Source organism: Aegilops tauschii, chromosome 3 (genome assembly GCF_002575655.3).
Source record: "Aegilops tauschii subsp. strangulata cultivar AL8/78 chromosome 3, Aet v6.0, whole genome shotgun sequence".
NCBI lineage: Eukaryota > Viridiplantae > Streptophyta > Magnoliopsida > Poales > Poaceae > Aegilops > Aegilops tauschii.
The window spans coordinates 495,335,586-495,358,270 of NC_053037.3; the positions used below are offsets into that span (position 1 = coordinate 495,335,586).

Here is a 22,685-nt window from a genome sequence, read left to right on the forward strand (position 1 = left end):
GGACATGGTTTGTTGCTAGTCGATTTTACCCCCCTCTCGAGGACACGAGTCGGCACGCATGACGAAGCCGCAGCCATCAGCTAGCTAGTCACTAATCCTAAACCCTATGGAAAGCTAGGTGCAAGTTGGAGACGTCCGATCAAGCGAAGATTGCCTGAAAGCGGACCGGGGACGGAGAGCATGCATGGAAACCGACCTGCGAAGACCGGCGATCGCGCTCACGCTCACGCTCATCACCGCCGTCAAATGGCATCTTCCCGGCCAATGGCATGCTACCCAGGCCGCCACCACCACCGTCGTCCATCGGCGTGGTGCGGTTGTCAACGGCCCAGCAGGGGTCACGGCTGACCCAAGCGCGTGAAACGGCGCAGCGAGACAAGCGACGGGTAAAAGGGCGGTGGATGATCACTGCAACTTGAGAGGCGACTGATGAGTGATGGAGGACGACGGGTTAGCCAGTTCACACCCGGGTCACGGGCGGGGGTCAAAGCTGCCTGCCGCTCTGAGACCCTGGCACGGCCACGGCGCGCGCTGGGAGCTCTCCCGTCGTCGTCGTCGTCGTCGGAGGCATCGTGAGTCGCCGTCGTCGGGCTCGAAACCTAGGGGCGGGAAATGGTTTTGTTTCCGGGCGCGCATTGCTGCTTGTTCGGTAGCGTCACGAAGATATCGCCAAGGTCAGAGGCAAAACGCCGGGGAGAAAATTGCGCTGCAGATAGCCAGGAAAATGCTGAGACCATGCAACGCCGCATTTTCTCCGGACCATGTAGGTCTACTAAGTTCAGAGCAGACAATTCTGAGGTCTCCGGGAACGTTGGCGTCTACTGACTGAAACATAAGGTCCAAAGCAGAATTCTGAATCTGTGGCCAACCAGGAACGTTGACATAACACTGAAAGCGGAAGGCTGGTGCCCGGTAAAACAGCGCCCCAATCAGCGGTCAGGCACAACTATTGCTAGAGTCGACAGAATAAGCTAACACCAGTATGATATCCGGATGTAACGACAGACATCATGGGTCCTCAAGGCCATACACCTCATACACCGGGACGACTCGTGAGTTAGGTTTCAGCGCTGAACGTCAACTGCAAGCGATCGGAGGCCCCTTTTTTAAGACTACAGCCACGCGTTCGCCTGATAAGGCCAAAACCCTTGCACAAAACTGCAGACGACCATGAAAATGCTGAGACCATACAACACCGGATTTTCGCTGGACCATGCAAATCCACTCAGTTCAGAGCGGACGATTTTGAGGTCTTCAGAGTCTGGAATGTACTGGGAGTCTGGGACGCAACGTCCAGCGCAGAGTTCCGAATCCAGAAGCCCAGCCAGGAACGCTGACGGAGACACGATCAGCAGTCAACCACGGATATGCATCTGGCGCCGATCGCGACATGAATGAAGTTCATGTCGGCAGCACAACCCAACAAATAGTATGATCTCTGTATGTGGTCAGTTGAGGTAGAAAATGCTTCATGGCCTGACCACTTTTGTGACACGATGTGAGAATGTAAATTCAGCAGTAACAATATTCAGGACCAATGTTGTACGAGTGAGATCTGCATCAGAGTCAAATTTGAATGCCTTTGGGAAGTCGGAAGGATGCAATGGAGATTGGGTGATAATTCATGCTGAGCAGTGACTGAAATGAACACGGGAGAACCTGAAAGCAGGGGCAGGGGAATTACAGGTCGCATCATAAGTATTCCACATCATCGAGTCACAAAATGAATCATACAAACATCATCATAAGACTAGCAAAAAGAAACCCAAATGAGACACCCATGAACAAATTGGTGGAAAACACCCATGGAAGCAGCATTCAGTTCCTGTCATCAGCTTAGCTATCCATATTGGTAGCATCTATCCGAAACAAAATAGCACCCAAAAAATCCAGACGAGGTAGGGTGCCGCACCAATTCATTAAAAAAGAACTGCGGACACAAAATGGTGGAAAGCACTGATGGAAGCAGTTCAGTTCAAGAAGCATGAAAGGCATTTTGTTCATGCCTCTCCAGATTTGGTCTGAATTAATCAGCTCATCAGCTTAGCTATCCACAAAAAAATATCACCGGCATCTATCTGATCATGCACTGACTACTGAGAGCTTCTCTACGAGATGGCAGTGCGTGTTTTAAAGCTGACACACTTCTTATGCCTAACAATGAGATATGCAATTTCGCAGTTCTTCGGCCCTGACTCAAGTGTCATACTAGTGTCTTCGGCCCCGACTCTAGTGTCATACCACTTCTCTTAACTACCGGAACCTGTCCATCTGTATTCGCTGTATGTCTAGAAACGAAGGCTGTCCCATCCATCGGCTGTCCCTTCCATCTCATCGCTGCCACTGCCCCCCGTTTCAATATCAATGTCTTCATAATCATATCGACGTGAGAATGAGATCTTCGTAAGATCAACACCAGTATCCGGTCATCTTCCACTTTTGCATGGCGAGCACCAGCTGGTTCATCTTCTACCTCCCCGACACGGTTGGCTAGTGGAGCTCTCACTTCCTCTTGTATGTATGTCTGGAACTTGTGCTTGGAAGCCTGTACCTTGGTGCAGAAGACTTCTAGAAAGTTACTCAGACATCCTTGATCATAGAAGTTAGGCCTACCACCTGACGGAGATTCTCGTACGTGGTCTGAAATACCAAAGTATCTATATCAGACATTAGGATTTAGGAGCGGTGCACTGAAAGAAAACTACAGTTATTAACTTCAGACTGAAGGAGCCACTGTGCAAGAACTCAAAATATTCTACACTTTCAAAAAGGCACATTCAGGACCTACAGTTACTAACTTCAGATTAGTAGCTCCAACCAAATGTACCCCTTCGCCACTGCTTACGGTGGAGATTGAACTGAACTACCTATTTCCATAGATGCGTATAGCCGTATACCCTAGTTCTTAAAAAGAGACATCAATGCCACATTAATATTCTATTCTAGCAATGTGAGTGAACATGAAGAAGCAACTGCAATGGCCACTAGCGAGTCAGGCTGAATGTGGATGTCGGCTGTCCGTGGTGCCCATGTCCAAGCCCACATAATGTGTGTGCATGGACACCCACGGGTTGAGCGCCCAAAGATGTGGGATATGTGGGCTGTTCGGCGGGCGCTCGCGTGGAACCCACTTTTCACAGCCGCGACAATGATGCAGCCGTGTAGATCTGGCCGCAACGCTTCGGTCCAGCTCCAATGCTCCACCATGGCTGCCGCAGCGCCGCCTTCTACCTCCGGGTTGGCCGTCGCAGTGTTGCCATCTAACGCCACCATGGCTGCTGCAGCGCTGGCGTCTACCTCTGCCATGGCCTGCGCCGCCATTACCTCCGCCATGGCCTCCACTGGGCCACCGTCTACCTCCGCATGTGAGAGCGTGAATAGAAGAAAAGGATCAATCATGTCAGATGTGAGTTGTATCCTCGAAACTAAGTTGTGTCTGTCAGTATGAAACCACGGCATGGCCTAGAACTGAAGGCAGACAGTATAGCAGTAATTATTCCCATGTTATTCCTCACTATTCAATTAGGGCTTCCCATGTTATCCTGCAGAATAGATTTGTTCAGTTAAAATCCTAGTGCATAAGTCATCTACCATTAGTACATGGATAAGTAGTCCTGGTGATAGTTGGAGTCTGACAAGAGGAAAGTTAGGACCAGCAGAGTATAAGTCATAGCAGGCAGGAGAGCTCACCGGCGGTGCATCTTTATACTACTCAAGTTATAGCCTATGGACACTCTTCTGTACTGCGACTAGCTTGCAACTGCTGTTCACATCGCTGTGGAGTAAGTGGGTATGCGGCAGCTGCCGCGTAGTCCCGCATAAATTATGTGGGTAGCCTACTTAATCCCACATAAATTATGTGGGTAGATGCGGCGTCACATGGGACGCCCGCAGGTCGTCCCACTTACAGCGTGACTAGCGAGTGGTCGAAAGTACAGCTGGCCCATCAACACAATAATCTTTCAAGGTCATACTGAATGGATCAACCACATTACTTTTTTCCAAATTAACGTACCTCAAACACCTAGTAAATCCTAATAGCAACCCAATGAGACAAAAAGATCGTACCCACGCAATGGAGCCTTTGGCTAAAATAAAATGAAAAGAAAAAAGAAAATAAGTCATTCATCGGATATTCCTTGCGCCAATTAGCTGCCAAGTGGCAACCAGAAGCAAGTCCAAAAAGACAGTAGGACATTTAATAAGCATGTAAAGAAACAATATTTTGTCTGTAAGCCAAATGACAGATATATAATCACCAGTGGGTCACACTCAACAAATGGTTTCGTAGTGTAGTGGTTAGCACTCCAGACTTTGAATCTGGCGACCTGGGTTCGAATCCCGGCGAGACCTACTTTTTTAGCTGGCATTTTAGTTTTTCCATGGTAGAATGTACTCACATGTTTATGGCATTTACTACTGCAGAAAAATATTGCTCACAATATTTTAGCTGACATTTAGTGTTTCCAGGGTAGAATGTACTCCTATTTTTGCCGACATTTAGTATTTCCCTGGTACAATGTACCCAGACCATCCATGGTACAGATACTCACAGTTTAGGGGCTAATAACACTTGAAACATACCTCTGTCTTCTGATTTACATTGGTGTGACTATAGCCTCGCCAAAACTTACATTTCACTATCAAGAAAGGCAAATTCCCTGGACCCTGCGCAAGCAGGAGTTACATGCACCGAGCTGCCCTTTTATCAAGAAAGGCAAATTCAGTACCTATAGTCACTAACTTCGGATTAGTAGTTGCAACCGAATGTACCCCTTCCCCGCTACTTACGCTGGAGACTGAACTGAACTACTTATTTCCCTAGATGCGCGTACCCTTGTTCTTAAAATGGGACATCAATGCCTCATTAATATTCTATTCTAGCAGTGTGACACAGACCCATACTCAAAATCTTGTATTCTAGCAATGTGAGTGAGCATGAAGAAGGAACTGCAATGGCCACTAACGAGTAGTTGAAAGCACACCTGGCCAATCAAAACAATTATCCTTCAAGGTCATACTGAATGGACCGACTATTACTTGTTCCAAATTATCATACCTCGGACACCTAGTAAATCCTATAGCAATCAACGAGACAAAATGACGTACCCATGCAATTAAGTATTTAGCTAAAATGAATTGAAAAGAAAAGAGAAAATAAGTCACTCATTGGATATTCCTTGCTCCATTTAGCTGCCAAGTGGCAACCGGAACTAGTCCAAAAAGGCAGAAGGAAATTTAACAGGAAGCATTGAGTAAGGAAACAATATTTTGTCTGTAACCCAAATGACAGATATATAACCATCAGTGGATCACACTCAACAAATGGTTTCGTAGTATAGTGGTTAGCACTCCAGACTTTGAATCTAGCGACCTGGGTTTGAATCCCGGCGAGACCTACTTTTTTACCTGGCATTTTAGTATTTCCATGTATAATGTACTCACATTTGTTTATGACATTTAGTATTGGGGAAACATATCGGCTCACAATTTTTTTTGCTGACATTTAGTGTTTCCACGGTAGAATGTACCCAAACCTTCCATGGTACAAATACTCAGTCTAGAGACCAATAACACTTAAAACATCCCTATCTTCTGATTTATATTGGTGTCAACATAACCTTACAATACACTATCAATAAAGGCACATTCAGTACCTATAGCCACAAACTTCAGATTGGTCACTGCAACCGAACGTATTCCTTCCCCACTCTTATGGTGGAGACCCAACTGAACTACTTATTCCCATAGATAGATGCGCATACCCATGTTCTTAAGACGGAACATCAATGGCTTATTAGTATTTTATTCTAGCAATGTGTTGCAGACCCATACAAGAACTCAAAATATTGTATTCTAGCAATGTGATTGAACATGAAGAAGGAACTGCAATGGCCACTAGTGAGTGGTTGAAAGCACATCTGGCAATCAAAACAATTATCTTCAAGGCCATATAGAATGTATCAACCATACTACTTTTTCCAAATTATTGTACCGCATACACCTAGTAAATCCTAATAGCAACTCACTGACACAAAATGATCGTACCCACGCAATGGAGCCTTTGGCTAAAATGAATTGAAAAGAGAAGAGAAATAAGCCATTCACTGGATATTTCTTGCTCCATTTAGCTAACAAGTGGCAACCGGAAGCAAATTCAAAAAAACAGAAGGAAATTTAAGAGGAAGCATCGAGTAAAGGAACAATATTTTGTCTGCAAACCAAATGACAGAAATATAACCATCAGTGAGTCACACTCAACAAATGGTTTCGTAGTGTAGTGGTTAGCACTCCAGACTTTGAATCTGGCGACCTGGGTTCGAATCCCGGCGAGACCTACTTTTTTAGCTGGCATTGTATGTTTCCATGGTCCAATGTACTCACTTTTTTTTATGACATTTAGTATTTGGGAAAAATATTGACTCTCAAATTTTGCTGGCATTTATTGTTTCCAGTGTAGAATGTACTCCTATTTTTGCTGACATTTAGTATTTCCCTGGTACAATGTACTCAGAGCTTCCATGGTACAAATACTCACAGCCTAGAGGCTAATAACACTTGAAACATACCTCTGTCTTCTGATTTACATTGGTGTGACTATAACCTCGCCAAAATTTACATTTCACTATCAAGAAAGGCAAATTCCCCGAACCCTGCGCAAGCGGGAGCTATGTGCACCGAGCTGCCCTTTTATCAAGGCAAATTCAGTACCTGTAGTTACTAACTGCAGATTAGTAGCTGCAACCGAACGTACCCCTTCCCAACTACTTGCGCTGGAGACTGAACTGAACTACTTATTTCCCTAGATGTGCGTACCCTTGTTCTTAAAATGGGACATCAATGCCTCACTAATATTCTATTCTAGCAATGTGATGCAGACCCGTACAGTCAAAATGAGCATGAAGAAGGAACTGCAATGGCCACTAGCGAGTGGTTGAAAGCACAGCTGGCCAATCAAAACAATTATCCCTCAAGGTCATACTGAATGGACCAACTATAACTTGTTCCAAATTATCATACCTCAAACACCTAGTAAATCCTATAGCAATCAACGAGAGAAAATGACATACCCATGCAATGAAGTATTTAGCTAAATGAATTGAAAAGAGAAGAGAAAATAAGTCATTCATCGGGTATTCCTTGCTCCATTTAACTGCCAAGTAGCGATCAGAACTAGTCCAACAAGGCAGAAGGAAATTTAACAGGAAGCATCGAGTAAAGAAACAATATTTCGTCTGTAAGCTAAATGACAGAAATATAATCATCGGTGGATCAAACCCATCAATTGGTTTCGTAGTGTAGTGGTTAGCACTCCAGACTTTGAATCTGGCGACCTGGGTTCGAATCCCTGCGAGACCTACTTTTTTAGCTGGCATTTTAGTATTTCCATGTACAATGTACTCACATTTTTTTATGACATTTAGTATTGGGGAAAAATATCGGCTCACAGTTTTTCTTTCTGAAATTTAGTGTTTCCACGGTAGAATGTACCACTCCCGATATTTAGTATTTCCCTGGTACAATGTACCCAGACCTTCCATGGTACAAATACTCAGTCTAGAGGCTAATATCACTTAAAACACCCGTCTTCTGATTTAAATTGGTATGACTACAACCTTGCCAGAATTTACAGTACACTATCAATAAAGGCAGTCAGGACCTATAGCCACAAACTTCAGGTTAATCACTGCAACCAAACGTATCCCGCCCACTTCTTATGGTGAAGGCCGAACTGAACTACTTATTTCCATAGATGTGTATACTCATTTTCTTAAGATGGAAAATCAATGGCTTATTAATTTTCTATTCTAGCAATGTGTTGCAGTCCCGTTCCAAAACTCAAAATATTGTATTCTAGCAATGTGATTGAACATGAAGAAGGAACTGCAATGGCCACTAGTGAGTGGTTGAAAGCACATCTGGCAATCAAAACAATTATCCTTCAAGGCCACACAGAATGTATCGACCATATTACTTTTTCCAACTTATTGTACCTCATACCTGGTAAAGCCTAATAGCAACTCAATGACACAAAATGATCATACCCACGCAATGGAGCCTTTGGCTAAAATGAATTGAAAAGGAAAGAGAAATAAGTCATTCATTGGATATTCCTTGTTCCATTTAGCTGCCAAGTGGCAACCGGAAGCAAATCCAAAAAAACAGAAGGAAATTTAAGGGTAAGCGTCGAGTAAAGAAAAAATATTTTGTCTGCAAGCCAAATGACAGAAATATGACCATCAGTGAGTCACACTCAACAAATGGTTTCGTAGTGTAGTGGTTAGCACTCCAGACTTTGAATCTGGCGACCTGGGTTCGAATCCCGGCGAGACCTACTTTTTGAGCTGGCCTTTTAGTGTTTCCATGGTACAATATACTCACATTTTTTATGACATTTAGTAGTTGGGAAAAATATTGACTCACAATTTTTAGCTGACATTTCGTGCTTCCAGGGTAGAACGTACTCCTATTTTTGCTGACATTTAGTACTTCCCTGGTATACAATGTACTCAGAGCTTCCATGGTACAAATACTCAGTCTAGAGGCTAATAACACTTGAAACATACTCTGTCTTCTGATTTACATTGGTGTGACTATAACCTCGCCAAAATTTACAGTACACTATCTAGAAAGGAGCATTCAGTGCCTATGCTTGCTAACTTCAGATTAGACACTGCAACCAAATGTGCCACTTCCCCACTGCTTAGAGCATCTCCAATAGATGGTCCAAAATTTGGCGGTCCAAAACCGGAGATGTAAAATTTGGACCGCCAAAAAGTGCGTTTTGGAGCTCCGAAAAAAGCTCATCTCCAACAGATGGTCCAAATTGATGGTCCAAAAGAGCAACTCCAATAGATGGTCCAAAATGAAGATGTAAAAACGACATACTACTAGTCCATTCAACATAGTTCAAACATCAAATTCAACATAGTTTCATACATCAACTTCAACTACTACTTATTCAAACTGCTAGATAAACTACTCCTCATCGGAGCTACGGAACTGCTCCCAGAACTCCTCCTTCGTTGGGTCGTCGCACCCCTCCTCCTCCTCCTCCTCCTCGAAGTCTGCCCAGTCCTCCTCGGAAGAGGACTCGATGGGGATCACCGTCGAGGGACCGGCCTCATCCTCCTTCTTCGGCCCCTTCTTCTTCTGCTCCGCCTCACGCTTCCAGTAGTACTCCAGCTCGGCCTGGACGTACTCCGGATGCTCCCGAGCAAACCTCGCCATCGCCTCCTCATCGGTCTCGCCAGCACTAACGACAACCGACGGCTTCTTCATCTTCTTCTTCTTCTTCGTCGTGATCTCCTTCATGTTGATGCCCTGCGGCACAAGCATCTCCGCTACCGCCCGACTCTCGATCTCTGGAAAGTTGAGGTGCGACCGAGGCCTCTCGGCACGCCACACCGCCACGTCGTAGGCACACGCGGCCTCGTGGGCGGAGGGGTACGTGCCGATCCACCAACGCCTTCCGGCGCCAGAGAACTCCACACCCCAGTTGCCGGAGGGCTTCTACCTCACGCCGAAGAAGCCTGACTTGCCCTTCGGCGTCTTCTTCGGCGCCATCTAGAGCGCATGCGGCCGGGGCGGTGGCGGACGGAGCCAGGCGGGGCGGTGCTGCGGGGCGGCGGTGGCGGGCGGGGCGGTGGCGGACGGAGCCGGGCGGGGTGGATCAGCGGGGCGGCGACGGCATGCGGGGCGGAGCTGCGGGTCGGCGGTCGGCGGGCGGGGCAGTGGCGGAGCTGCGGGGCGGCGGTCGGGGGGCTGCGGGGCGGGCGGGCGGCGTGGAAACAGCGGCGGGCGGCGGGGCCGGATTCGCGGCGGGCGGGCGGCGGGGCGGCGTGGAAACAGCGGCGGGCGGCGGGGCGGGGCGGTGTGGAAACAGCGGCGGGGGGCGGGGCGGCGTGGAAACAGCGGCGGGGGGCGGGGCGGCGCCGGATCTGATGCAGGCGGCGTGCGGCGGGGTGTGGAGGCGGCGGGGCGGCGGCGGACGGGCGGGAGGTCGCGGGCGGGCGGGAACGGAAATGAAGTGGCGGTTGGGCGTTCGCGGGCGGCGGCTGGTTTTGGACCAGATGCATCTCGTGATGTATATTTGCATCGCGAGGTGTTGCATTTTACATCACGAGGAGGCCGCGGTCCAAATTTTTTTGCATATGGACCGTCTGTTGGAACAGCGTTTTTTGCCCCAGACGGTCCAAAAGTTAGTTATTTTTACATTTGGACCATCTATTGGAGATGCTCTTATGGTGGAAACTGAACTGAACTACTTATTTCAATAGATGCTCATACCCTTTTTCTTAAAATGGGACATCAATGCCTCATTAACATTCTATTCTAGCAATGTGATGCAGATACGTACAAGAGCTCAAAATCTTGTATTCTAGCGATGTGTGTGAACATGAAAAACGAACTGCAAAGGCCAATAGTTAGTGGTTGAAAGCCAAGATGGACAATCAAAACAATTAACCTTCAAGGTCATACTGAATGCCGAACACGTGTTCCAAATTGTAAGGAACTAAGGATAGGAAATGTCTTCACTATGTTCTCCATGTATCATCATTCCGGCAACAGGTTTACTGCAATAAAGTTTGGGCTACAACTTAGTTGCTAGGTCGGAATTACCTCTGTCGTAAAATTGATGAAGGGGGTGGACCAGTTAAGCGCAGATTCAGTCCTAGGATGGTCAGAGCGGTAAGATGAGATGATAGCGGCAGGCAATGAGCTAGATGGAAGAGGTGCAGGGGGGGATATGGTTACAACTACTGACCATAGAAGTGAGATATCGGAGACATTAAGGGCGACTCAACCACGACGACAATGGTGCTAATACAAACAATGCCTTTGCCATGTGCTTATGTTTTAAGGTGCTATAGAATAAGTTGTGGAAAATCCACTATTGGCTAATCATGTTGAAGCTATATACATTTTGTTATCCAATGGTTGTCCCAATGCATCTCCTCTCATATGTTGTGTGTTCTTAAGTGCATGATATATATATTGAAGCTTAATAAGAAGAGAAAAACACCATACAAACACTTAACACCTAATAGCAGCTCAATGAGACAAAATTATCGTACCCACACAATGGAGCTTTTGGCTAAAATAAATTGAAAAAATAAAATAAGGTATTTGTCGGATACATTTAGCTGCCAAGTGGAAAATGGAAGTAAGTCCAAAAAAAGGGAAGGAAATTTAACAGGAACCATCAAGTAAAGGAAAATATTCTAGCTGTATGCCAAATGACAGAAATATAACCAGCAGTGTACACCACTCGACAAATGGTTTCGTAGTGTAGTGGTTAGCACTCCAGACTTTGAATCTGGCGACCTGGGTTCGAATCCCGGCGAGACCTACTTTTTTAGCTGACATTTAAGTATTTCCATGGTACAATGCACTCACATTTTTTTCTGGACATTTAGTATTCGGAAAAAATATCGACTAACGATTTTCCAGCTGACATTTAGTGTTCCGGGGTAGAATGTACTCCTATTTTTGCTGACATTTAGTATTTCCTTGGTAGAAGGTAACATACAAATACTCACAAGTGAAAGAGAAGTGTATACCTACTAACTTCCGATTAGTTGCTGCAACCTAATGTACACCTTCCCCACTTATTACGGTGGAGACTGAACTGAACTACTTCTTTCGGTACCGTTCTTAAAATGAGACATGGATGCCTCATTGATATTCTATAGTCTAGCAATGTGATGCGCCGACCCGTGCAAGAACTCAAAATATTGTATTCTAGCAATGTTAGTGAACATGAAGAAGGAACTGCAATGGCCATCATCGAGTGGTTTAAGGCCCAGCTGGGCCATCAAAACAGTTAACCTTCAAGGTCATACTGAATGGACCGACCACATTACTTTTTCCAAATTATCGTACATCAAACACCTAGAAAACCCTTATAGCAACCCAAAGAGACAAAAAAGACCGTACTCACGCAATCGAGCCCTTGGCTAAAATTTATTGAAAAAAAATTATTGAAAATAAAATAAAATAAAATAAGTCATTCATCAGATATGCCTTGCTCCATTTAGCTGCCAAGTGGCAACCGGAAGGAAGTACAAAAAGACAGAAGGAAATTTAACATTAAGCATCGCCTAAAGAGACAATATTTTGTCTGTAAGCCAAATGAAACAAATATAACGATTGGTGGATCACACTCAACAAATGGTTTCGTAGTGTAGTGGTTAGCACTCCAGACTTTGAATCTGGCGACCTGGGTTCAAATCCCGGCGAGACCTACTTTTTTAGCTGCAATTTAGTTTTCCATGGTACAATATACTCACATTTTTTGTGGCATTTAGTATTTGAGAAAATATTGACTCGCAATTTTTTAGCTGACATTTAGTGTTTCCAGGGTAGAATGTACTCCTATTTTTGCTGATATTTAATATTTCCCTGGTACAATGTACCCAGACCATCCATGGTACAGATACTCAGGTTAGAGGCTAATAACACTTGAAACGTATCTCTGCCTTATGATTTACATTGGTATGACTATAACCTCACCAAAATTTACAGTACACTATCAAGAAAGGGACATTACCTATACTTGCTAACTTCAGATTAGACGCTGCAACCAAATGTACCACTTCCCGACTGCTTACGGTCGAGACTGAACTGAACTACTTGTTTCAATAGATGCTTATACCCTTGTTCTTAAAATGGGACATCAATGCCTCATTAATATTTTGTTCTAGCAATGTGATGCAGAAATGTACAAAAACTCCAAATCTTGTATTCTAGCAATGTGCGTGGACATGACGAAGAAACTGCAATGGCCAATAACGAGTGATCGAAAGCCAAGATGGACAATCAAAACAATTAGCCTTCAAGGTCATATTGAATGCTGACCACATTACTTGTAAGGATAAAGGTTAATGTCTTCTCTATGTTCTCTATGTATCATCGTTCCGGAAACAGGTTTACTGCAACAAAGTTTGGGCTACAACATAGTAGTTGGTAAGTCGGCATTACCTCTGTTGTGAAATTGTCAAAGGCGCGGACAAGTTGAACGCAGATTTGATCCTAGGATAGTCAGAGAGCGGTAAGATCCACGACGAGGATGGTGCTAATAGTAACAATGCTTTTGCCATGTGCTTATTTTTTTAGATGCTATAGAACAAGTTGTGGAAAATCCACCACTGGCTAATCATGTTGAAGCTTTATACATTTTGTTATCCAATTTTTGTCCCAATGCATCTTCTCTCATACGTTGTGTGTTCTTAAGTGCATAATATATATCCTTCAAGCGTAATAAAGAACACCAAACAAACACTAAAAACCTAGTAAATCCTTATAGCAGCTCAATGAGACAAAATTATCATACCCATGCAATTGAGCCTTTGGCTAAAATGAATTGAAAAAAATAAATAAAATAAGTTATTTGTCGGATATTAATTGCTACATGTAAAAAAAAGAGAAGGAAATTTAACAGGAGCCATCGAGTAAAGGAAAATAATATTTTGGATGTAAGCCAAATGACAGAAATATAACCATCAGTGTACCACACTCAATAAATGGTTTCGTAGTGTAGTGGTTAGCACTCCAGACTTTGAATCTGGCGACCTGGGTTCGAATCCCGGCGAGACCTACTTATTTAGCTGACATTTTAGTATTCCCATGGTACAATGTACTCGCAGTTTTTTTCCGCCTTTTTGTATTCAGGAAAATATATCTACTCGTGATTTTTCAGTTGACATTTAGTGTTTCTAGGGTAGAATGTACTCCTATTTTTGCTGATTAGTATTTCCTTGGTAAAATATACGCAGACCATACAAATACTCGCAAGTGAAAGAAAAGTGTATACTCCAAATGTACACCTACCCACTGATTACGGTGGAGACTGAACTGAACTAATTATTTCGATACCGTGTTCTTAAAGCAAGACATGATTGCCTCAGTAATATTCAATTCTAGCGATGTGATGCGCTGACCCGTGCAAGACCTCAAAATATTGTATTCTAGCAATGTTAGTGAACACGAAGAAGGAACTGCAATGGCCACTATCGAGTGGTTTAAATCCCAGCTGGGCAATCAAAACAGTTAGCCTTCAAGGTCATACTGAATGGACCTACCATGTCATTTGTTTCAAATTGTACTCAAGGATTACGAGTCGACGAGTCGTGACGAGGTTGAGACTCATAGACTAATCGGACTAGTCTTAGACTAGTGCTAGACTAGTCGACATAGTACTGTAGTACTCAACTACTAATACCTAGTAGTAGTACGTAGTAGTATGTAGTAAACTGTACAGCACATTACAGTATATACATAATAAAACCAGCAGTGCTAGTCAACACTTGTCAGGCCCAGCCCAGCCCAGCACCGTGCAGCACGCCCCCCCCCCCCCCCCACCAGCTGGCCCATTTGGCCCAAGTGGCCAGCCTACTTAGTCCCCCAACCACTGGAACCCTAGCTCTCGATCTACCCAATCGCCGCCGCCAGCGCCATCACGCACAGAGCACGCGACCCGCGCCTCCTGCCGCCTTCCGCCGGCGAGCCCGCCGACCACCGCCATGCCTCCTCCTTTCCTCTCCCCTCTCTCTCTCTCTTCCTCCTCTCTCGTCTCAAGGCCGCGCGCGCCTACGGGTCACGGCCATGGCCGCCGCCTGAGCACGAGCTCCGCCCGGCTGCCGCACTTGGCTGCGCCATCCGCCATCCCAGCGGTGGGTGGCGGCGGCAGTGGCAGGCCAGTGGGTGCTGGCGGCGCCTCATCCCAGCTGAGGCAGCTCTCTCTGGAGCAAGCCTGGATTTTTTTTTAGTCGAACGACTCAAGATGCACGACTAGTCCAGACTAGTCGTCGATTAGTCCTTCGACGGCTCGACTCGTATTTGTAGTCTACACGAGAAAAGGAGTCGACAGCTGGAGTGCGACTCGTAGACTAGTCGAGCGACTAGCCTAGACTAGTCGTTCGACTCGTAATCCATGATTGTACTGATAAAGTGAAAGGTCTTCTGTACGTTCTCTTTGTATTATCATTTGCAAAAGGTTTACTGCAATAAAGTTTGGGCTACAACTTATTAATGTGGCCATCTACCGACTATGGACATGCTTGTGACAGCAGCTCGCAATCCTGAGTTGGAAAGGCAATGCTAGTGTACTGATTTACATCACAGACCACTAAGATGGTCTATTGGTCACAATTTAGGTGCAACACAATTTATAAGTGCAAGAAAAGGATTCTCTCTTGAGTACACACCTATTCCTCAAATGACAACTGGGTAAATAATAGCCCCATGGCAAATGATAACACAAAAAACTATTTGAAGTGACCAAGTAAACCAACTTTTTCAACAAAATTAAATGCCAGAAGATATGAGAAGAGACATATGTACCTCGCATAGAAGAGTGAAAATTAAGTAGTTGATTGTCACATTCCGATGCAGAGCTAGCGTAAAGCAAATGAGCAGAATAAGGTGATGCAGCAGAATTCCAGGAATCCATCCACTGTATAGTCGGTAGCGGAGCATATCCAATTGGCCATAAGCAACGTGGCCACACGAAAAGCACAGAGCAGAATATGCTCCAATCCAACTGCTACCAACTAATTCTTCATGTTGAAACATGTTCTCATGGCCCTTGTACGCCATTGGCACAACAGAACAAAGATAACTGCAAATCGAGATAGGAGTGAGATAAAGTCGATCAACAAGCCTAAGAATTAATAACATATGGCAGCATCAATGGAACAAACAAGAGAGATAAATGTTTACCAAAAAGAGACATAGTAAGCTTTCGAGAATATGCAGTACACCTACGAGTCATCCATTTAAAAGAAGGATCAACAATTTTACATACTGCAGAGGGAAGGTTCTACAACTTCCTAACTATCTTGAGAGAAAGAACAGCACCTCTAAATCTAATGGCACATATCCGACCGTCTAGGACATAAAATTTCCATTTCTATCCTTTTGCTTAATCGTTGTCAATTCTGTGCGACAGATTTACTGGTAATAAGTACTCCCTCTGTCACAAAATATAAGATGTTTTTTGATACTCCCTTTGTATCAAAAAACGTCTTACATTTTGAGACAGAGTGAGTACCTGCAAAGTGGTGGTACATGAGAAGTAATGTTGTGAGAAAGGTAGTGCTCTAAAAGTCAGGCACCTAGTGCACCTAGAGGGCCCCCAGGCACTAGGTGGCACCCTTACTGCTAGCCAATTTGTCCCTCCTAGATCCACCTAATTGGTGTTTAGGCACTAGGCCCAACTAGAAGACAAAATGGAGATATTTGCCGTCCAACCTCTACACACACTTTATACCATTACCATTCTTTTGAAGGGTTGGCAATTTTGTATGAAAAACATGGAAGTATCTGCACGCAAGGCCATTGCATGGTTGCCACATTACTTGGAAGTTGGAACCAGACAACCTCTAGAAGCCGAACATGCTATAAACTAGCAAGCAATATGGGCTTTGAGAAATCTTGCACAATTTCAACCAATCAAAGCTCAAATGGAGACAATTCTCGACAGCACAAGGAAGCAGTATCGCAGTAACTAACAAGACTAACTCTGAGTAAATAACTCATGCTGCTCCCTTTTGTCCAGGACTCCAGGGTCGAACAAATTCCATCAAGCATCAACAAGTTTACCAACTGATTAATCTGCCGCACCCTATCTATCCTCAAATTCGCAAAATGCTTGAAGTCAACTGCCATACGCTTTCTTCTAGTCGATTAACCCAAAGCGCATGTATGGGAAAAGCTACAGGGCGAAATGTGAGGATTCGGAGAGGGGGTGAAACAGAGAGAGGGGCCAGACCTGAGGCCGAAGTGAGGGGGGAGTGGAGGAGCGGGAAGCGGTGTTGACGAAGAGCGGCGGACGGCCGTGTTGGCGGCCTGGAAGAAGGCGAAGCCGGCGGCCACGGCCGCCAGCTCACGATGGCCCCACACGCCAATCTAAAACCCCACCGACATGGCCCACAGCACTAGTGTCACAGCGAAGAAGGTGCTCGTGTCACCCACGCCGGCGTGACGGGGCGGCATCCCGTCTTCCGTCATGGCGAGCCGAGGGCCGCACCTGTCCACACGCAAGCCGGCTAGCCCCTCCTCTCCTCTTCGTCGGATATTCCTTTCTCCATTTAGCTGCCAAGTGCCAAACAGAAGCAAGTCCGGAAAAAGAGAAGGAAAGTTAACAGGAATCATCGAGCAAAGAAACAATATTTTGTCTGTAACCCAAATTACATAAATATAACCATCAGTGCATCACACTCAACAAATGGTTTCGTAGTGTAGTGGTTAGCACTCCAGACTTTGAATCTGGCGACCTGGGTTCAAATCCCGGCGAGACCTACTTTTTTAGCTGGCATTTTAGTATTTCCATGGTACAATGTACTCACATTTTTTATGACATATGGTATTCAGGAAAAAATATTGACTTGAAATTTTTGCTGACATTTAATGTTTCCAGGTAGAATATACATTTATTTTTGCTGACATTTAGTATTTCCCTTGTACAATGTATCAAGACCTTCCATGGTACAAATACTCAGTCTAGAGGCTAATAGCACTTGAAACATACCTCTTGTCTTCTGATTTACATTGGTGTGACTATAACCTTGACAAAATTTACAGTAAACTATCAAGAAAGGCACATCCAGTACCTATATTACTAACTTCAGATTAGTCGCTGGACGTTGCAACCAAATGTACCCCTTCCGCGTGCTTACAGTGAAGGCTGAACTGAACTGATCCACAGAAGTGAGATATCTGAGATGCGTAAAAAGGGCGACCCTACCACGACGAGGGTGGTGCTAAAACTGCCAATAGTAACAGTATTTTTCCATGTGCTTATTTCTTAAGGTCCATAGAACAAATTGTGGAAAACCCACTACTGACTAATCATGATGAAGCTAGATAAATTTTGTTATCCAATGGTTCTCCCAATGCATCTCCTCTCGTATGTTGTGTGTTCTTAAGTGCATAATATATATCCTTGAAGCTTAATGATGAAGAAGAGAAAAAACACCAAACAAACACTAAACACCTAGAAAATCCTAATAGCAGCTCAATAACCACGCTATGGAAGTATGGAGCCTTCGGCTAAAATTTATTGGAAAAAGAAGGTAGTCGTCAGGTGTTCCTCGCTCCATTTAGCTGCCAAGTGGCAAATGGAATAAGTCCAAAAAAAGGGAAGGAAAATTAACAGGAACCATCAAGTTAAGGCAAATATTCTGGCTGTAAACCACATGACAGAAATATAACAATCAGTGTACCACACTCAACAAATGGTTTCGTAGTGTAGTGGTTAGCACTCCAGACTTTGAATCTGGCAACCTGGGTTCAAATCCCGGCGAGACCTACTTTTTTAACTGACATTTTAGTATTTCCAATGGTACAATGTAGTCAACTTTTTTTCTGAAATTTAGTATTGGGTAAAATATCAACTCACAATTTTTTAGCTGAAATTAGTGCTTCCAGGGTAGAATGTACTCCTACTTTTGCTGACATTTCGTATTTCCTTGGTACAATGTACCCAGACCTTCCATAGTACAAATACTCACAAGTGAAAGAAAAGTGTATACCTACCAACTTCAGATTAGTTGCTGCAACCAAATGTACACCTTGCCCACTGATTACAGTGGAACTGAACTACTTATTTTGATACCGATGTTCTTAAAATGAGACATCAATGCCTCATTAATATTCTATTCTAGCAATGTGATGCGTCGACCTGTGCAAGACCTCCAAATATTGTATTCTAGCAATGTTAGTGAACTTGAAGAAGGAACTGCAATGGCCACTGGTTCAAAGCCCAGCTGGGCAATCAAAACAGTTAATCTCACAAGGTCATACGGAATGGACTGACCATATTTATTTGTTCTAAATTGTGATGAATTGATAAAGTGTAAGGTCTTCGGTACGTTCTCTTTGTATCCTCATTTACTTCAATAAAGTTTGGGCTGCAACTTATTAATGTGGCCATCTACCGGCTATGGACATGCTTGTGCCAGCAGCTCGCAATCCTGAGTTGGAAAGCAATGCTAGTTTACTGATTTACATCAAAGGCCACTAAGATGGTCTGTTGGTCACAATTTAGGTGCAATGCAACTTATAAGTGCAAGGAAAGGATTCTCTTGAGGAGTATACACACTTATTCCTCAAATGAAAACTGGGTAAACAGTAACCCCATGGCAAATGATAAGACAAAACTATATGAAGTGACCAAGTAAACCAACTTTGTCAACAAAATAAAATGCCAGGAAATATGAGAAGATATATATGTACCTCGCACAGAAGAGTGAGAATCAGGTAGTTGATTGTCTCATTCCGATACAGAGCCAGCGTAAAGCAAATGAGCAGAAAAAGGTGAAGCATTAGAATTCCAGGAATCCATCCACTGTATAGCCGGTAGCGGAGCGTATCCAATTGGTCATAAGCAAAGTAGCCACATGAAAAGCACTTAGCAGAATTTGCTGCAATCCAACTGCTATCAACTAATTCTTCATGCTGAAACATGTTCTCAAGGCCCTTGGTACACCCTTGGCACAAGAGAACAAAGATAACTGCAAATCGAGATAGGAGTGAAATAAAGTCGATCAACAAGCCTAATAAGAATTAAATAACATATTGCAGCATCGATGGAACATACTGAAGAGATAAAAATTAACCAAAAAAAGACAGAGTAAGCTTTCGAGAATATCCATTACACCTACGAGCCATTACATTTAAAAGAAGGGTCAGCAATTTTACATACTGCAGAGGGAAGGCCCTACAACTTCCTAACTATCTTGAGATAAAGAACAGCACCTCTAAATCTAATGGCACATATCCAACCATCTAGGACATAAAATTCCATTTCTATCTTTTTTTTCTTAGCCATTGTCAATTATGTGCGACAGATTTACTGGCAATAAGTACATGAAAAGTAATGTTGTGAGAAAGGTAGTGTTCTAAAAGTCATCCACCTAGTCCACCTAGAGGGCCACCAGGCACTAGATGACACCCTTCCTGGTAGCCAATTTATCCCTCCTAGGCCCACCTAATTGGCGTTTAGGCACTAGGTGCTCATTTGCCGCCCAACTAGCAGACAAAATAGAGATATTAGCCACCCAACTAGTGAACTCCTCTAAACACACGTTATACCATTACCACTCTTTGAAGGGTTGACAATTTCGTATGAAAATACATGGAAGTATTTGCACGCAAGGCCATTGCATGGTTGCCACATTTACTTGGAAACTGGAACTATACAACCTCCATAAACAGCAAGGTAGCAAGCAGTATGGTCTCTGAGAAATCTTGCACAATTTCAACCAATCAAAGCTCAAATGGAGACAATTTTCAACAGCACAAGGAAGCAGTGCCGCAGTAACTAACAAGACTAACACTAATAGTGCATAGCTCATGCTGCTCCCTTTTGTCCAGGGCCGAATAGATTGCATCGAGCGTCAACGAGTTTAACTCATGATGTGCCCTCTCTATCCCCAAATTCGTGAATCGCTGGAGGTCAACTAGGCGTACGCTTTCTTCTACTCAAAGCACGGAACGAATGCGGGGTTCGGGAAGGGGGGGGGGGGGGGGGGGGGGGGGGGGGAGGCCGGACCTGAGGCGGAGGTGAGGGAGGAGTGGAGGAGCGAGACGGCAGTGTTGACGAAGAGCGGGTCGCGGGAGACGGCGGCGGTGTTGGCGGCCTGGAAGAAGGCGCAGCCGGCGGCCACGGGCCACCAGCTCGCGGCGGCCCCGGGCGCCGATCTCGAACCCCACCGACACGGCCCATGGCACCAGCGTCGCCACGAAGAAGGCGCTCGTGTCGCCCGCGGCGCGACGGGGCGGCGGCATGGGGGCGGCGTGGCGAGCCGAGAGCCCCACCCGTCCACACGCTAGCCGGCTAGCCCCCTCTCCTCTTCGTCGGCCGCTTGGATTGGACCGCCTGCTTGTTGCTTTCCGATCCTTCGAAATCTGAAACGAACATAATTCGATCTAGAAGAAAAAGAGGAAAAGAAATTGCCCGTGAGTAACGTCGAGCATATTGATTTGGTGTCAAAAAATAGGCAGACAAATATTATTTTTAAGGTAGGCAGAGTTGAATGAAAAAGGATGAAGAGGGTTAACGTGAAGAAAAGAACACATGACTTGATCATCTCTAACTTCTTGAAGAAAAAGAAGGTGAGAGGGTGGGGAAAAGTTAATGCTCCAGACGGATGAAAAGAATAACGGTTGAAAAGCTGAGGACTGGTCTTGCAAACGATGAAGAGGATTAGAACTATCTCAAATAGAAGCACATCGTTGAAGAACAATTGGTTGATCAAAAGGATTGGCACTCCCATAGAAAATATGAGAACACTATTTAGAAAGATATGAAATCAACACTTGACATCGAAGTCACTCGAATACCATAACAAAGGACCTAGGTGTACTACTTGAATTCGCACCTATGATGTTCTAAAATCTTGATTATGCAATTTGGCATAATTGATACAAGGAGCGAAACTACATAAATAAAAGCAACTTAATATCACACTACTGCTCCATTGTAACAACCCATCAACACATAACCGAAACTTCGCAAACTTGTCTACCTCATACTTTAAAAAATGCAACGATACTAGATATGGCAGTAGCCCTAGAGACTCTCCCAGTACCGAGGTCACGCCTAAATCTTCTCAGCACCAAGAGTATTGAAACAATTTTGAAAACTCGTGTCCTTGATACGTCCATTTTGCATCATGTTTACCTATTGTTATTTATAATGTTTGTATGCATAATAATGCTTTTTGGAGTAATTCTAATGCCTTTTTTCTCATAATATGCAAGGTACACACAAAGAGGGAGATTTCCGGCAGCTGGAAATCTGGACCTGAAAAAGCTACGTCAGGCTACCTATTCTGCAAAACTCCAAATGAGCTGAAACTTCACGAGGATTTTTTATGGAATAAATAAGAAATACTGGAGCAAAATAACCACCGGAGGGGGGCAACCTGGTGAGCAGAAGACACCAGGGCGCGCCTGGGCCTCGTGGGTTGTGCTCAGCCCAGCCCACCTCTGGTGCCCATCTTCTGGTATATAAGTCATTTTGACCTAGAAAAAAAATAAGGAGAGGACTTTCGGGACAGAGCGCCGCCGTCTCGAGGCGGAACTTGGACAGGAGCACTTTTGCCCTCCAGCGGAGCGATTCCGCCGGGGGAACTTCCCTCCCGGAGGGGGAAATCATCGTCATCATCATCACCAACAACTCTCCCTTTTTTTGGGGGGGGGGGATCTCCATCAATGTCTTCAACAACACCATCTCCTCTCAAACCCTAGTTCATCTCTTGTGTTCAATCTTTGTACCGAAACTATAGATTGGTGCTTGTGGATGACTAGTAGTGTTGATTACATCTTGTAGTTGATTACTATATGGTTTATTTGGTGGAAGATTATATGTTCAGATCCAATATGCTATTTAATACCCCTCTGATCTTGAGCATGATTATCATTTGTGAGTAGTTACTTTTGTTCTTGAGGTCACGGGAGAAATCATGTTGCAAGTAATCATGTGAACTTGATAAGTGTTCGATATTTTGATAGTATATATGTTGTGATTCCCTTAGTGGTGTCATCTGAACGTCGACTACATGACACTTCACCATATTTGGGCCTAAGGGAATGCATTGTGGAGTAGTTATTAGATGATGGGTTGCGAGAGTGACAGAAGCTTAAACCCTAGTTTATGCGCTATTCCGTAAGGGACC

The 22,685-nt window shown here is 44.5% G+C and overlaps 10 non-coding genes and 1 pseudogene across 10 annotated transcripts; 10 read left to right on the forward strand and 1 right to left on the reverse strand.

Annotated features, from left to right (window-relative positions):
• Positions 1–1,760: 1,760 nt before the first annotated feature.
• On the reverse strand, positions 1,761–21,236 carry LOC109775168 (uncharacterized; annotated as a pseudogene).
• TRNAQ-UUG (transfer RNA glutamine (anticodon UUG)) lies at positions 4,282–4,353 on the forward strand. Its single transcript has one exon. It is a non-coding gene; the product is annotated as a tRNA-Gln (tRNA).
• On the forward strand, positions 5,328–5,399 carry TRNAQ-UUG (transfer RNA glutamine (anticodon UUG)). Its single transcript has one exon. It is a non-coding gene; the product is annotated as a tRNA-Gln (tRNA).
• TRNAQ-UUG (transfer RNA glutamine (anticodon UUG)) lies at positions 6,267–6,338 on the forward strand. The gene has a single exon. It is a non-coding gene; the product is annotated as a tRNA-Gln (tRNA).
• TRNAQ-UUG (transfer RNA glutamine (anticodon UUG)) lies at positions 7,288–7,359 on the forward strand. The gene has a single exon. It is a non-coding gene; the product is annotated as a tRNA-Gln (tRNA).
• On the forward strand, positions 8,264–8,335 carry TRNAQ-UUG (transfer RNA glutamine (anticodon UUG)). The gene has a single exon. It is a non-coding gene; the product is annotated as a tRNA-Gln (tRNA).
• Positions 11,282–11,353, forward strand: TRNAQ-UUG (transfer RNA glutamine (anticodon UUG)). The gene has a single exon. It is a non-coding gene; the product is annotated as a tRNA-Gln (tRNA).
• On the forward strand, positions 12,177–12,248 carry TRNAQ-UUG (transfer RNA glutamine (anticodon UUG)). The gene has a single exon. It is a non-coding gene; the product is annotated as a tRNA-Gln (tRNA).
• On the forward strand, positions 13,529–13,600 carry TRNAQ-UUG (transfer RNA glutamine (anticodon UUG)). The gene has a single exon. It is a non-coding gene; the product is annotated as a tRNA-Gln (tRNA).
• On the forward strand, positions 17,233–17,304 carry TRNAQ-UUG (transfer RNA glutamine (anticodon UUG)). Its single transcript has one exon. It is a non-coding gene; the product is annotated as a tRNA-Gln (tRNA).
• TRNAQ-UUG (transfer RNA glutamine (anticodon UUG)) lies at positions 18,242–18,313 on the forward strand. Its single transcript has one exon. It is a non-coding gene; the product is annotated as a tRNA-Gln (tRNA).
• Positions 21,237–22,685: the final 1,449 nt, after the last annotated feature.